Source organism: Pongo pygmaeus, chromosome 10 (assembly GCF_028885625.2).
Source record: "Pongo pygmaeus isolate AG05252 chromosome 10, NHGRI_mPonPyg2-v2.0_pri, whole genome shotgun sequence".
NCBI lineage: Eukaryota > Metazoa > Chordata > Mammalia > Primates > Hominidae > Pongo > Pongo pygmaeus.
In genome coordinates, this window is record NC_072383.2 from 65,318,758 (window position 1) to 65,333,828 (window position 15,071).

General features: G+C 42.0%; 1 long non-coding RNA gene across 1 annotated transcript; it reads right to left on the minus strand.

The window, feature by feature from the left end:
* Nucleotides 1-843: 843 nt before the first annotated feature.
* LOC134737656 (uncharacterized) lies at nucleotides 844-14,383 on the minus strand. The gene is made up of 2 exons (XR_010122767.1): nucleotides 11,754-14,383; nucleotides 844-1,022 (listed from the first exon to the last, which is right to left on the minus strand). It is a non-coding gene; the product is annotated as an uncharacterized LOC134737656 (long non-coding RNA).
* Between the last annotated feature and the right edge of the window lie 688 nt (nucleotides 14,384-15,071).

A 15,071-nucleotide genomic window follows, 5' to 3' on the forward strand; every position in this document is an offset into this window, starting at 1 on the left:
TAGGATTACAGGTGCCTGCCATCATGCTCAGCTAATTTTTGTATTTTTGGTAGAGATGGGGTTTCACCATGTTTGCCAGGCTGGTCTCGAACTCCTGACCTCAGGTGATCCACCCATCTCGGCCTCCCAAAGTGCTGGGATTATAGGCGTGAGCCACCGCACCTGGCCGTGCAGCCTGGTTTCTAATAGGACACAGACTGGTGCTGGTCCATGGCCTGGGGGTTGGGGATGCTTGTTTTAGATAAAGAAACATCTTACTCAAGATCTAGCAGGTTGAATAGAATTTTGCCAGACAAAGAGATAGGAGAAGAGCATACCAATGAGAGGAGAAGCTTTTGGAAAGCTCATTATTTGTTTATATGATTAGCTGAAGACTGTAGACTTTGGGGGCTGAGACTGTGTTTTATTCCTTAGTCTAGCCCTAACTCATAGCATCATACCTGGCATACAGCAGATGTCCAAGGAAAAATTTATTGAATGTGTGAATGAATGAATTAGCCTGTGCTGCAATGGCTGTTCAGAGTACTAACCAGTAACCTCAGAAGGTGATGATTCTTAGAAAGTGAAGCTTTGTTGGCTCAATGGCTCTCTATTCTAATTCTTGTATGCCCTTCCTATGTGCTTATCAGTTGGTTAGCAGACATTAAAATTGCGTGGGCTGTATGTGCAGGTTCATTTCATGTTCTGAGTACGATTGCTGATATGATTTCCATGTAGCAGCAAAATGCTCCCACCCAATGCTTTGAAAACAAATGTGCAAATTCCAAAAAGAGGATTAATGCAAACAAGGTTAGAACCGACTGAGCATTTTAACACTGCATGAAATATAAACAAATCAAACTGTGTTTTCAGAAACAGACTTCTTTTTTTATGGTTGGAAAAATACTGCTTTTGTTGTTGTTGTTGCCTCCATTGTCAGTTGCCTCTCGAAGTGTGTTCTGCTGTTAATGGAACAGCAGGCAGGTCTGCAGGCCCACGCGTCCACCCACTCATTGTCAGTGAGCACTGGATTTCTGAATCACCTGGGAAAATGGGAAATGATTAACTCAAAGCAAAAAAGGTGACTTACATTTTCTGAATGAATGATAGTGATTGAAGTGCTAACTCCTAAGAGATTTGCAGAGGAGTTCATGCAAGGGGTAGAGAGCGTCCCTGTGTTCTTAGGAGTTGCTTTAATAAAAGGAGCCCTGGCTCAGAGTGGGGGAGGCAAAGCAGGCAAGAAGCAGTGAGTGGGAGAACTGAATAACTTGATTGGAGAATCCTTGTGCTACTCCTCTATGCCCTGATTGTGTGGGCTGACATCTGGCTGCAAATAGATGCTCAATAAAGGATTATGGCTAACCACAGCTCCTAACAGTGCTTTGAAACTGAGTGCACATTAGAATCACACTGCAGTTTTAAAAAATACCAACTCTAGGGCTTCATCCCAAGAGTCCCTGATTTAACTGGTGTGGGATAGGACCCAGGCATCAGTATTTTTTTAAAAGCTCCCCAGGTGCTTCTATTTGAAAGCCAGGATTCAGACTAATTGTTTGTAGTGGATTAGGAGAGCCTCTTGCCAGCCAAGGAGTGGCTCCTTCACTATGAGCTATCCCTTGTTGTGATCTCTCTTCCAGGACAAGAGCAGAGAAGGGAGTACAAGAAAAGAGGAGTAATTAAGGGTTTAGTGTGATCCTTTTAAAACCCCAGTCCAGAGAGGCTTTAAGAAACACAGGTTAGGTCCACACCGATTGATATTGTTATCCTTGAAATTGAAAAGAGAATATGGAGAATAACGAAGAGTTGGCAATAATGATGTGGCAATGGGTTATTGGCAAGGTACTTCCAGAAGGTCTTGAAATATGTTTGGCAAGAAACTCACTGATCAGATGAAGGGACCTGTAAAGTGAAATTTGAAGGGAAATAAAGATACTGAGGGAAGTGGGGAGAGGAACTGTGGAACTAGAGATCAAGGAATAAACTGCTATATGACTCATTTGAAAAACAAGGGAGGCCTCTCCGAGATCCCCAGGAGAGATAAGGAAAAGGCACAGGGATAATGCTCACAGGTATGGATGGTGACATATGTTTCATAATTTCAGTTTAGAGAACTTAATATAATTTTTTTCAATTTATTATTTTAAGTACCACCAACACTGTTAGGGTGAGACTTATAAGTGGAACCCTCCACCAGAATTCTGCCCTCCAGTTACAGATTTCCAGAAGGTGTAAAGCATTGCAACATTCACATACTATGTTCCATCCCAAGCCTTATGAGGTCTTCAAAACCATACCACAGTATTCTTGGGGGAAAGTGTCTTCATAGAGAATATTTCAGCACTCATTTTAATAATACACCCTTAAGCTGTTCTAATTTGTGCCCATCTCAATGCAAAATTCAAATTTACTTGAAAAAAACAAAAACAAAAACCACTAGTCTAGTTCAACCTCAGACGTCCTAGGTTTCTTTCCTTGACCACCTCCTATGCTGAGCTTTCATCTCGTCCCTCCTGGCTGGAGCAGTTAGGTTTACCAGAGCCACATAAGTGAGAGCTACCATTGGCCTTATCTTGGAGAGCCCAAGCTTTCTGGCATAAAGGAACTCAGATCCCTCAGGACTCTGGGAATCTCACATGCCTCTGACTCCTTCAAGAGATGCAGCATCTATATAACCAAAACGACCACCCTCTACTTCCCCGTCATGTCTTGCTTGGCCTCGGAGTGCACAGAGGGGAGGCTTCTGTGGATCACCCCTCCACCTTGTATACACACCTCCTAGAATTGGTGTCTCACTGCCTAACTATGTGCCAATGGCTCTGATCTGTAAACAGGATATTGATATCAGATCTCACATAGTTTAAGCTTCTGCCAGTAGAATTTAGCTACCTTCCCGATATCTTCCTGCTATGTCAGAAAGCACAGCTCCTGAGCCCTCAGCACAGTAGTCCATGGTTTAAACTGAGGGAAAGGACTTGATCAGCTGATACTAGTGCAAGAACCTGGCTGAAAGAGGTCATGAAGGCCCTGAGCATCTGCTTACAGGCCTTCCCTTTTCAGTTTTCAAAGTGTTCAAAAGGGTGGAGGGCCCTGGCTTCTCTTTTATCCATGGAATGCCTTTTCTGGTGCCTTTTCTTACTGTCCCTGGCCTGACATGCTTGGGTCAGGTCAGAGAAGGGCTTTGCCTTAATGGCATGGTTATCTTCAAATCTCTCTTAGTATCCACTAAGCCTATAGGTCTTTGATTCTCTAAGGTTCGTGGGAAATGGCTAAGGGGTGCTAGGAAAGATCTACTCAGGATCTGCTCTTACCCCATTATGATGCTAGCCATCTAGCAGAACTTGTACAGTATTTAAAAATAAACAATGTCAACTCTGATTCTTCCAGGCAGTTCTGAACTTTGAGGATGAAAGTTCACATGCCTCAAAGGTCTTATATAATTTGGTTTCTAAAGAAATTAGCCCTCCAGGTATTTCATATCATGATCATCCTTTTTATCAATTACTAGATAGTGTCTGGAGCCCCCAAGATCCCTTGTGACCTTTGTCTAAAACTGAGAAAACCCACTGAGTGAGCAGCAAAACTGTCTTCTCCTTGTGCCTCTTGGCATCTGAATCTGATACTTATCACTCTTTAAAACCTGAACCAAAATCCATTGTCTCTGGTAAGCAGTGTTGGGCATTCTGAATCTAGAATTTGGGTTTGAGTTTCCTTTGGTGTCTATTTAAAAAAACAATTGTTCATGCAAGTCTAAATTTTATCTGAATTTTTATTCTTCACAGTGCATGTGCTATGGGGCTCAGAGATACTAAGTGTGATGTTTTAAACAGTTACTCTTAGAAAGAGTGACTCATCTCAACTTTCCCTAAGTGGTCATGTATTTTGCATATCTATTCTAGAATGCTCTAGGCCCATGGGCAATGCACATTGCACTCACAGAGGGCATACAGTTGGCATCTGGCTTAGAATACTCTCCTTAGCCACATCTTTATCTGCTTGGCTACAAAACCGAAACTTTCCGTGCTGTTGGGGATCTGTTTTAGACACTGTCCGGAGTTAAAACGAATGAGCCAGTGCTTGAATATTTCCTCTTCCTGTTTGTGTAGCCTTCTGCACACAGGTAGCAATGGTAACTGCCCAAGTGTGTTGCAATTGCATCTGGACTTGCAGATGCAGAGCAGGCCCTATGGATCCAGCTCCCTCTCACAGATACCCTGGGTTTGATGTGCTCTTCTCTCCTCTGACTCTCACACCCACCCCCAGTTTTTCCCTGACTCTCATTCACATCTGTAGGAGTGGGTGGGTGGCTTTAGCACTTAGGCCATGGAATCTGAAGCCAGGATGAGGGCACAGGTACTGGCTCTCAAGTGTCCTTAAAGACTCCCTAACCAGCACCACTGAGCTCTAAGTATCTCCTTTCCTTGTGGCTTCTTCCATCCTGGCCTTTCTAGATCCTGTGGGTTGAGGTCTGAAGTTTTTGTCCAGCATGATCTACTTCCTGGAAGGCTGGAGACCACACAAATCCTGGGCTGATTCAGCTTCCCAACCTTCTCCAAGTGGCTTCTACCACTGGGATACCAAAAAGGGGTTGTCCACTGAGTTTTGGTTACCACCAATTTTGCCTATTCCCTTCCCTTCCACAGCTGTAGGATGTTACGGGATGGTGATATAGTTTGCATGCTTGTCCCTGCCCAAATCTCATGTTGAATTGTATGAGAATCTCCAGTGCTGGAGGTGGGGCCTGGCGGGAGGTATTTGTGTCATGGGGGTGGATCCTTCATGGCATGGTGCTGTCTTTACCATAGTGAGTGAGTTCTCACGAGATCTGATTGTTTAGAAATATGTGGTACTTCCCCTCCCTGCACCCTCTCTCTCTCGCTCCTGCTTTTGCCACGTAATATGCCTGCTCCCCCTTCACCATCCGTCATGATTGTAAGTTTCCTGAAACCTCTTAGAAGCTGAGCAGATGCCAGCACCATGCTTCCTGTAAAGCCTGCAGAATCATGAGCCAATTAAACCTCTTTTTTTTTTTTTTTAAATAAATCACCCGGTCTCAGTTATTTCTTTATAGCAATGCAAGAATGGCCTAACACAGATAGTCATCTTTTTCTTTCTTTAGGTACCACCTCTGCCCGACCCCCTAACCTCGCCAGTGCTAGCAAGTGTGGTCCTTAAAGCTTAATTGGCACCATGGGCATGGTATAGTCCATGCCTATAGGTCTGGTGCAGGATGAGTCCTCCTCTACACTGGTCCTCAGTGCCCTAGTGGGGCCTTAAAGTTTCTGAATTTCCATTCCTTCTTTTCCTGTTTAATGTTATTAAGTGAAAGAAATAAGAGGGCGATCTCTGGTATGTAGCCAGAGTTCCTGCTGCAGCTTCCTTCTTAGAAATTACTTAAGAATCACTTCATATGTTTTTCCCTCTCTCCTGTCTTTTTTTCTACTGCATTCTATAACAAGGTTTCCAGACTCAGTTTATCAGCAGAGATCATTCTCCTTCCCTTCATATCTGATTGGAAATTAGACCTGCACAGTCCTGTGGCTGTTGGCACTCAGGAAGGCTGGCTGGAGAGTCTTTACTGTTCTGAGCCTGACAGGAGGCAGTGTTTGCCTTGAGGCCATCAAAGACCTCAAATACCTCAGAAAACTGAGGCTGTCTACCAGCTGCCTTCTCCCATCTACACCTGGCCCCTACCATTCTTCATTCTTGTAGCATCTCAGAGCTGTGACCCAGCCAGGGTCAGAAGGTTCCCTCCCCACTCCCCACCTCCTCCTCCCACCCACCTTCACCCCAAGTGCTAGAGCAGTGCATCCTGGAATAGTTTCAGCTTTTTGTAACAAGCAGCTTTAGCAAATGTGTGGCCTGCAACTCCAATTGGTGGTTCTGACACACGGACCTAGTTTTCAAAACATTTATATACACAGAAATTTTCACATATACATGTACAACTTGATGGATCGTCAAAAACTAAATATTCCTGTGTAACCAGAACCCCAGTAAAGAAGCAGAATATTACCAGCATCCCAAAGCTTCCTTAATCCTCCTTTCTAGTCACTCTGGATTTCTAGCAGCATGGATAGCTTTACCTGTTCATAGATCTTATACTGATGGAAGCATATTCATAGTTTATACAATTTTGTGTCTGACTTTGGTGCAACATTATGTTTGTTCAATTCATCTATATCACTGCATGTGGTCATAGATCATGCATTTCATATATTGTGTAGTGTATGTGTGAATATACCACATAAAAAATCCATTTTACTATTTTTCTCCATTTTTTGTTCCAGATTTTGGCCATTACAAGCAGTGCTGTTGTGAACGTTGTGCCTGCCTGTCTTCCGGCTGGACATAGGTAGGTGTTTCTGTTGGGTGGTATGCAGAAGTGAAAATGCTGGGTCATGATATATGCACATGCAGCTTTGGAAGATACTGCCAAATAGTTTTTCAAAGTGTATGAGAGTTTCAGTTCCTCCCCATCCTCGCCCACACTTGGTATTTTCTGCATTTTTATTGTAGCCATACTGGTGGGTGTGTGGTGGTATCTCACTGTGGTTTGAATTTGAATTTCATTTTGAGTGGCTCTGTGGCAGCCCAGGAATGAGGCTAGGGCATCAGATAAAAGATGTTGCCGCAGACATATGTCTGTTCTCGCTTTTGAGAGATGTGGCTATATTAGTCTGTTCTCATGCTGCTAATAAAGACATAACTGAGACTGGGTAATTTATAAAGGAGAGAGGTTTAATGGACTCACAGTTCCACATGGCTGGGGAGGCCTCACAATCATGGCAGAAGATGGAGGAAGGAAGAGCAAAGGGACATCTTACATGGAAGCAGGCAAGAGAGCATGTACAGGGGAACTGCCCTTTATAAAACCATCAGAGGCTTATTCACTATCATGAGAACAGCACAGGAAAACCCCGCCCCCATGATTCAGTTACCTCCCATTTGGTCCCTCCCATGACACATGGGAATTATGGGAGCTACAATTCAAGATGAGATTTGGGTAGGAACACAGCCAAACCATATCAGCAGCCTTTCTCCCCACTTTAGAGATATCTTATTTGTAGAGGCTAGCTTGAAAATCCAGAGTCTTTTAAGTCAGCCTACATTCTCAGAAAACATGCTATTGTTACTAGGCCTGGACACGTCATGAAGTATCATGCAAGTGACTTTGACTGACTGATACACTCATTTTCTCTTCTATCTACAAACAATAGTGGAGTCCTATATATGCCAGGCACTTTTCTAGGTGTTGAGAGTACAGCAGGAAACCAAACAGAAGGTAGACTCTTTGAAGTTCACATTCTAGGGGAGAGAGACAATCAACAATACAATGAGGAAATAGATGGTCAGACAGTGACTGGCACTGTGGAGAAAAATAAGGCAAGAAAGGTTGAGGATCTCCAGGCACAGCTTTCAATAGAGTGGTCAGGGATGGCCTCACTGACAAGGTGACATTGGAACAAAAGCCTTAAGCTTCCATGGGAACAAGATATGTGGGTATGTGGGGAGGAACATTCTAGAGGAAAAACCATGTGCAAATGTCCTAAAGTGGGAGCATGCTTGAGGAACAGCAAAGAGACCATTGTGGTTGGAACTGAGTGAGCAAGAGATGATGTGCAGAAAAGGAGAAGGTTGTGCTGGGCCTGACAGGCAACCCAAGGACTCTCAGCTCTGAGTGAAACATCCTCAATGGTGCTCCAGTATCACCTTCATGGAGCGTCCCAGTATCAAATCTTCCTATCAGCTGAGACCAGTTGGCTCTCTTTCCATAGCTTAGGATGTGTCAGGTTAGAATCCCCTCTGCCCCTAATCAAATCTTTTCTGGTCATTTAGAGGTCATTTTGACTGGCACAGCAGAATGAGGAGGGACAAGGTAGAGTATGAGGATCTCAATTTTTCTGTGATTTGGTGAACAACACTGGAGTTTAAATGTTCCTAAGAGAGTCCCCAGGCTGTCCCTCAACACCAGGCCTCAGCAGCACATGGGGATGAACAGGGCACAGCGTCAGTTAAAATTCAGTCTGTAGGATCCATATTTCTCACCTGTGTCAGAGACACCTGGATCCCACCCTGCAGGCCCCTCTCCCCTACCAAGGGTCTGTTGGGGCAACTCCCAGAGGGAATCCAACATGTGCCTTGATTTAGGCAAATGTAGCTGTGAATGTTCTGAAGAGGAATAGGAAAGAAGGGGCCTTTGTATCAGAATAGACTGAGCAGAAGAGAAAGACCCAGAAAAAGAAAGTAATAGTATATGATAAGGGGAGCATTAATCAATTAATTGCAATGGAAGAATCTGGCTAAGCATTGGGGAAAAGAGAAAATTTAGTCCATAGCTCATATCAAAATTAACTTCCAAAAATCATGACAATAAAATATGGGCAATTTTTTTTTTACAACAGAGAAGGAGAGAGACTTTCTATATAATCCAAAAAGTAAACCACCATCATCATCATCAACAACATCTAATACTCTGTGCTTTACTTCTATCAAGTAATTTAATCCTCACAATCACTTTGTTTGGTAACAATTTTTCTCATTTTCTACATGGTAAAATTGAGGCACAGAGAGGGTAATTTTCCAAAGGCCCCAACAAGCGGTAGTGCCAGGATTCAAAGCAAGCAAGTATGACTTCAGGGTTCCTACTTCTATATTACCACAAAAGAAAATATTGAGAGACTTGAATACACGAATTAAAAGCTGTATGAAAAAAAATCATGTAGAGGAAAGGACAAATGACTGGCGGAGGAGGGGGAATCCCACCACATATGTAACAGATAAAGCATTAATATCCTTTACAGAACAATTTCTCAAATGTTGGTGCTCAGAACACCAATGTCCTGAACCATGCCAATAGGTGTTCTGTGAGGAAAAAGAAAAAAGTCCTCATGGTCAATGAGGTTTAGGAAATGATGTGTTAAAACTGACCATGGAAGTCTTTTTTCCCCTCAGTTCACCTATTAACATCTCATGGGACAATAAAGCTTCTGAAATACAGCCCAGAAGATCTCATCTTTGTATGTAATGAGTTCCTACAAATCAGGAAGGAAAATATGAAAAATCCCAATAGAAAAATGGATGTGAGAAAAAACAGACAGTTCAAAAAAGAAAAAATATAAATAGCTGTAAGCATACAGAAACATATTCAACCTTGTTATTAAAGAAGGAAAATGAAATATGGAGGTACCAATTTTTATCTTTCAATTGGGAAAAAAGGCTTATACCCAGCATTTCTAAGAGTAGGAGGAAAAGAACCACACTCTTACAAAATCAGTGAGATTGACTAAACAAGTACACCTTTTCTATGGGAGGGCAATTTGGCACTATGTATCAAAGGTCTTAAAAAATATATATAACTTGATCTAGCAAAGTTTGTTCAGAGAAACTTATAAAGAAATACAGTAGGTCCTAGAATAATGTTTTGTCTGTCATTCAACATTATTTTCTTGCAACGTTGACAAGAAAAAATATTGATTCCCTGCCGGGGCCACTGTCTGTGTGGAGTGTGCACGTTCTCCCCATGTCTGCACGGGTTCTGTCCATGCACTCCCGTTGCCTCACACATTCTGAAGCTGTGCGTGGTAGGTGAACTGGCTTGTCTCAATGGCCCCAGTCTGAGTGGGTGTGGACGGGTGTGTGAGTGCACCCTGCAATAGGATGACGTCCTGTCCAGAGTTAGTTCCCACCTTGCACCCTGAGCTGCCAGGACAGGCTCTGGTCACCCAAGACCCTGAACTGGAATAACTGGGTAAAAAATGACTTGACTTATTTTTATTAATCTTTTAAAAATGTATGTATAGCTCACATTTATTTTAATGTTTAACATTACAAGTGTTTGGGGTCTTTATTTAGAAGCTTGATATTTTAGTGACCAGAAATATGCTGTAGGAACTTAACTCTTGTTTATATCAGTTAGCCTTTGGTAAAATTGGTTTCCTTATATGTTGTTTTGCTTAAAGTTGTTCCAGTTAAAGTCACAATTTCCAAGAACCTATAGGGGACATTAAGTGAGGACCTGCTGTAATTGGACAAGTGGGCAAGGATGTATGTACAGGGGAGTTCATTGCAGCATGATTTGTATTAGCAAAAATGTCTATTAATATGAGTCAACGAACATTTATACATTGAAGTACTATGCACCTCTTAAAAACAGTGATATTGATCTGTTGTATTCCCATGGAAATATATCCAATGTATATGTAAAAATAATCAGATTACCAAATAATTTATTACTACTTTGTAAGAAAAATAAAAGAAAATAAGACGGAAAGCGTATATATTTAAATGTTAATGGTGATTAGTTTTCTCCAGTGGTTGAATTTCAGTTGATTTTTACGTTTTCTTTATACGTTTCTGCATTGGATAATGTTTTTTACATTGATCACTTGTTACTTTGAAACTAAAAATGGCTATTACTGTTTTGAAACATGATATTTTTACTACTCTGAAAAGGTGAAACACATTAGAGAACTAAGAGGATTTAATTCTTTAACGAATGTGAAGTTTTTTATTATGCTACTGAACTTAGCCTCAGCCTAATAAGCTAAACCCAAAGTGAGGGCGAGTAAGACTCAAGAGGAAGAAGACAAAGAAGCTTAAAAAAATCTGAAGTCTGTAGAAATAGTAGATCTTTCTAAAAGGGATATAGAGAAAAGAGGGAATTAACCTTCACATGGTTCAACTGCTGCATTGAATCATTGGCTTGTCAGAGGAAAAACCTGGACGGTTAACGGTTCTTCTTGTGTCAGGCAGGGAAACAAGCAGATGTCAAATAGTGTTTGGCAAACGGACCTGCAGAGCCACCCTCCAGCAGTTTCTGAAGGGAATCTCAACGCCTTGTTCTTGAATTTGTGGAACAGGATCTGGGCCAACTCCTTCCCCCACCTCCCGCCTTTTTTTTAACTAACCCAAAATGAACTCCTTATGCAAAGTCTGGACGGTTTCCAACCCACCCAGTGCTCAAGGTTGTCAGCCAGCTGTTGGCAGCTCACACTGACTCATTTTCTTTTCTCTTAAATGGTGCAGAAATATGTTGCTTTACATACAGAGGAGAAAAAAAAAAAAAACAAAACATTGAAGGACCTAATTTGAAAATACCTCACATCTCCTAAAATCAGCCTTAAGACCTAGTCAGTTTATTTCCCCATTCATTCCGTGGTACTAAATGTGTTGAAGTGGGAGGGTCCCACAGAGAACTACCCTTTTTATGATATGTAAAGGGAATTCCTCAGCAAATTCTCCTGGAAAGGAGAGAACTTGAATATTAATGAAGAGTCTATCTCCCTTGCCATTCTCTTGCCACTGCCAACTGAAAATGTAGCGTTTTATATTTATTTAAAACAGAATCTATCATAAAATAGATCTATTTTAGGAAATTGAATATTTGAGGAAATGTATCATCCTTACTCTCCATCATCCAGTCTTGTTGGGAGGTAATGTAGCCTAGTGGTTAAGATCAGAAGCACTGGAGTCTGTTTCCTCATCCATAAAATACTATCTACCCCCACTGGGCTGTTGTGAAGATTAAATAAAATGTTTTAGAAGTATGCAGTGCTGGCCTGGCACAGGCCAGTTAATGGAGGCCAGCAATAAACACGACTTTTACCCCTGGATCACAATCAACATAGCAAGCATCTTCACAGAATCCTTAGGTATTTAGAAAGGCAGGCGTCACAAACTTTTTTTGTTGTTTCAAAATGTCCTTCTCAGAAACACCACTGTTTGCTGGGTTAGGAGGTAAGTTCTTCCACCCCCAACCTACCAGCCCCACTCACCAAGTGTTGCTGGATCTCTTCCCTCACTAACACCACCCTCTGGGGTCAAGGATTCAGCCTTCTCTTTCCAGGGGTGGGAGGTAGGTTTTGTAAGGGTCGTGGATTATTGACACAAAGGCCATCCACAAGGGGCAATCAGATGGGCTCAGCACATTCTGGAGTCACGGAGGATCATGTGCGTCAATGTGAGAATGGGTCATGGGAGGCCCCTGCCCAGCCCTAAGGAAAAAAAACAAGTGAGGGGGCAGAGTCGTGTGCTCGTGACAGGAGCCAGCCAGATTCACAGCAGCCCTCCTGGTAGTGGCCGCCCACAAATCTTTGAGCAGAAACTCTCTGATCTGCCTTTCGTCCTGAGCCTGGGTGGAAACAAAACTTCAGAACAATAACTTTTCCTTTCCCTCGGCCTTCCAGTCATAACAGCTCTAATTCTTCTTCAGGCCAAGTGGATCCTTCTGCCCACTAGGGGAAAGGACAGGAAGTGCTGAGAAGAAAACACGATGATGAGTATTTCAAGATCTTCTCTTCCACCCTCGCAATGACAGCTTTTTCTTAGTTCTGTGTAGCTGTTGGGAATGCAAGGAAAAAGGGAGAACTGGGAGTGTGGTGCCTCCTTGGGAATTTCTCTGGATGGAGAATACGAAATTGAAAAGCCAAGAGTTCCTGCTTCGGGAGTGGGGAGTAGGGACTCTTTCTCCATGCGTTCCGTGTCTTCAGAATAATTTCATGCTCAGCATTTTTGCCTTTTCTCTGAAGTCCTCCCCAAGTCCTGGAAGAACCAAGAAATCACCATGGCTCCGACAGAATTTGTTTTAAGCAAGACTCAACTTGTCAGCTGATGCCACAGCGACTTCCTACTAGACTGTGAGTTGCACAGGCTCAGCACTGGTTAGGAACTGCTAGACTTTCAGACAGGGCTGGCTCCAGTTTTTCCCTCTGATTCATGGATTAAAGTGGAATTTTCCGGCGAGGCTTGATCTAGGAGGAATCCTTCTCTTTGGGTCCACAAGTTCTCTTTATTCTGCAGAGGAATCCTACCCTGTGGCCATAGTTGGGCAGTCTCTGTCTATTCCATCAACTGCCAGACCTCAGATGAGAAGAGAAATAAGCATCCCTGGCAGAAAGATCTCCAAATACAGAGTGGTTTTCAGTCATTCACACAAGAGTCACAGGCTCATTGATAACAGTGTATAGGGATTTGGGTTCTCCATTTTTATTAAATAATGTATTATTACTATGAAAGTTTTCACATCTAAGAAATCAAAGGGTTTTACAATTGTAAAAGGGTTGTGCAACTTTTACATCCTTTCTAGCATTAACAGCATTATTTTTAAAAATAAAATTAATAATAAAATATTTATTATTCAATAGACAGTTTTTTTCTATTTAAAAAAGATGTAACAGACAAAATTTCAGCTGTTAAAATGTTTATTTCTTGATTTGCTAAGTAACAGTGAGAGTATTATTTGTTAAAAGTTAGACTTACTTGCATTTTGAGTACATGGTAATATTTACATTGGAATGTAAATCTAAGAAAGTTTAATCCCTAAAATGCTGTTACTAGATGAAATGCTAAGTCAGACTTGAAAGCCAGACCCCAGTAATGATGACTAGTGTGAACATGGGATAATTAATGACTCTTTATTATGTAGGGACAGAGTAGTAGACCTTGAAATAGAACATTGGCATGGCAGCAAGGACACAGCACATGAGATTTATGAGGACCAAGACTTTCCAGACTGTGGGGGGTGTGTGAGCACCAGCCCAGGATGGCAGGCGTCACATTCATTTCCCAACCACTTCTTAAGTGTTATTTCTGTAGACAGGCAATTGCTGTGGTTGGAGTAGGAATGGAGAGAGTAGAGGAAGGATGCCTTGGTGTCTTTTCAAGTGAATACTTAAAAAAAAAAAAAAGGTTCTTGAAAGAAAGGTCATTCTGTATTTTGCTTGGCTTGTTCTTCCTATTTGGAAAACTTCCCAACAGAATCTACTACCCAGTTTCTTCAAGTCATGCAGAGTCAAAGGACAGACGAGATAAAAATGTAGATCTTATTTTGCAGGGGTTTATTGGCCTCCTGTGTTTGCTATCTTACCAATGAGCCTTGTTGGGTAAGATGGCAGTAAGAGGGCAGCCTGTATTTAGAAAGTGCACAGTCACACACCTCACAAGCTGTGACATCAGCAGATCTTGGAAGCAATAACAACTATGCTCATAGGTCTGATGGTATCGATGGGTTCCTATTGTTCCAACAATATCTGAGACTTAGATGCCAGGGAGTCTGCAGTTAGAATCCCCTTCCCTTTTTTGCATATGTATGTGAATGTTTCTTGCCTTATACTGGAGTACGCTAAAGAAGAACAGAAACTCAATGCCCAGCCTTTCTTTAATCTTACCCTCATTTCAGATATAAGAAAGAACATTTATATTCCAACCTGGAGTTTTACCTGTAGTTTAGTTCCATTGCAAAACTCTATTCATGCTTTCCTCATACCAGCCTTGGGCTCTTTACTATAATGGGCCTATGGAAATTATTTTATATCATCCCCAATAAATATTTTCCTGTCTTTATTACTAAGTTGGGGGCTTGTCCTGTTGTCTGGCCTTGAGGATTTTTCTACTAATATTTGTTGAAATTAAAAGAAAGCCAAGTCTTTTGAAGCTTTAATACCATATTATGGCAACTCTTTCAAAGCTTTTGATGGAATATTGAAGACATATAATTATCATTATCAAAAATAATAAACACCTCTGAATTGTACAGTGTGAATTGTATTTTGCCTGTAGGGAGCTTACAATCTATGCATTCAGCTGTAACACAAACACCGCTTAAGCCAAACAAATCAATAACCTAGTGCCTAACACTCAGAAGGATTAAATGCTGTCACTGAGACCTTGGATTTAGGAATAAAGGATGGAATTCTACCTCTGCACACAGTCCATGCATATGAATGTCAACTGCAGAGTTTCCTAGATGATTATCAAATGGAAGCAGTAAAAGTGTACTCCCTAAAAAGAAGTATCATGGGCTGGGCGCGGTGGCTCGTTCCTGTAATTCCAGCACTTTGAGAGGCCAAGACAGGCAGATCACTTGAGGTCAGGAGTTCGAGACAAGCCTGGTCAACATGGCAAAACCCTGTCTCTACAAAAAATACAAAAATTAGCCAGGCATGGTGGTGTGTACCAGTAATCCCAGCTACTCGGGATGCTGAGGCTTGAGAATCACTTGAGCTCGGGAGGTGGGGGTTGCAGTGAGCAGAGATCACACCACTGCCCTCCAACGTGGATGACAGAGTGAGACCCTGTCTCAAAAAAAAAAAAAA